This window comes from Budorcas taxicolor, chromosome X (assembly GCF_023091745.1).
Source record: "Budorcas taxicolor isolate Tak-1 chromosome X, Takin1.1, whole genome shotgun sequence".
NCBI lineage: Eukaryota > Metazoa > Chordata > Mammalia > Artiodactyla > Bovidae > Budorcas > Budorcas taxicolor.
The window spans coordinates 19,824,326-19,826,071 of record NC_068935.1 but is presented as its reverse complement, the minus strand read 5'-3'; the positions used below and the strand labels follow the sequence as shown (position 1 = coordinate 19,826,071).

At 40.4% G+C, this 1,746-nt stretch overlaps 1 pseudogene; it reads right to left on the bottom strand.

Annotated features, from left to right (window-relative positions):
* Positions 1 to 690: 690 nt before the first annotated feature.
* LOC128069955 (GTP-binding nuclear protein Ran-like) lies at positions 691 to 1,337 on the bottom strand (annotated as a pseudogene).
* Positions 1,338 to 1,746: the final 409 nt, after the last annotated feature.

The following is a 1,746-nucleotide window of genomic DNA, read 5'->3' as shown; positions in this document are numbered from 1 at the left end:
AGTGGTGCTGCTATCTAACTATCTCATCCTCTGTTGCTCCCCTTCTCCTGCCCTCAGTCTTTCCCAGCATCAGGGTTTTTTCCAATGAGTAAGCTCTTTGCATTGTGGCCAAAGTACTGGAGCATTAGCATCAGTCCTTCCAATGAACATTAAGGGCTGATTTCCTTTAGGATTGAGTGTTTTGATCTTCATGCAGTCCAAGAAAAGCCCAAGAAAAGCAAATCTGTCCCTGTATCCACTTTTTCCCCATCTATTTGCCATGATGAGATGGGACTGAATGTTATGGTCTTAATTTTTTGAATGTTGAGTTTTAAGCCAGCTTTTTTTTTTTTTTAGATATTTGAAATACAACTTTATTCTGATTCTAAACAAAAAAGAATGGGAATGACAATAACAAACAAGATTCCACCTCTCAATATTGTCATGTGACTATAGCAGTCATATATTTGAAACTCAAGGAGGAAACAACTGTGTTCCAAAACACCTTAATATGCAGGTCCAAAAAAATGAAGGTTTTTTTTTAAACTGCCACATTGACTCCAAAGCCCATCCATCTCCTTCAGCATCCAAAGATTAAGCACATGTTCTGTTTAGCTATGTAATAAAGTAGCAAACACGCTGCACCACTGACATCACAGAACAGTTGCATATAAAACTAGACTTCTGATGCTGGGCCCCAGCTTCACTTTCTCACAAGCCATCATCTTCATCCAGGAGAGCAGTTGTCTGAGCAACCTCTAAATCATGCTTGTACTGTGCTGCCAAGGCTGGGTCCATGACCACTTTGGCAGGGCAAGAGCAGGCATGGTGACAAACTCCAGGTAATGGTCTCCGATCAGTTTTCTAGCAAGTCAGAGGAAGGGCTTTTCGAAGTTGCAGTTTCTTTTGGCAGAAATGTCATAGTACTGAAGATTCTTCTTTCAGTGGAAGACAATTGACTTTGCCTTAACCTTTCTGTCCATAATATCCACTTTGTTGCCACACAACACAATCAGGATGTTCTCACACACTCATACTAGATCTCTATACCAGTTAGGCACATTCTTGTATGTAACCCTCGATGTTACAGCAAACATTATAATGGCACACCGAGCTTGTATATAATAGCCATCTCTCAGTCCACCAAATTTCTCCTGACCAGTTGTATCCCATACATTGAACTTAATCAGTCCTCTTTTGGTATGGAACACAAGAGGATGGACCTCAACACCCAAGGTAGCTACATACTTCTCTAATTCACCAGTCAGATGATGTTTCACAAATGTAGTTTTTTGAGTAATACCATCACCAACCAAAACAAGTTTGAACTGAACTTGGAGTTCTCCTTGGCCAGCCATCACGATGTTATTTCCAGAAATGTCTCTGCACTTGTCTGACTGCTAAGCCAGCTTTTTTACTCTCCTTTTTCACTTTCATTAAGAGGCTGTTTAGTTCCTGTTCACTTCCTGCCATGAGAGTGGTATCATCTGCATATTCGAGCTTGTCGATTTTCTCCCAGGAATCTTGATTTCTGCTTGTGATTCATCCAGTCCAGGTTTTCCCATGATGTACTCTGCATATAAGTTAAATAAGCAGGGTAGCAATATATAACCTTGTCGTACTCCTTTCCTAATTTTGAACCAGTGGTCCCATGTCCAGTTCTAACTGTTATTTCTTGACCCACATACAATTTTCTCAGGAGACAGGTAAGGGGTCTCCCATCTCTTTAAGAAATTTCCACAGTTTGTTGTGATTCATATAAAGGCT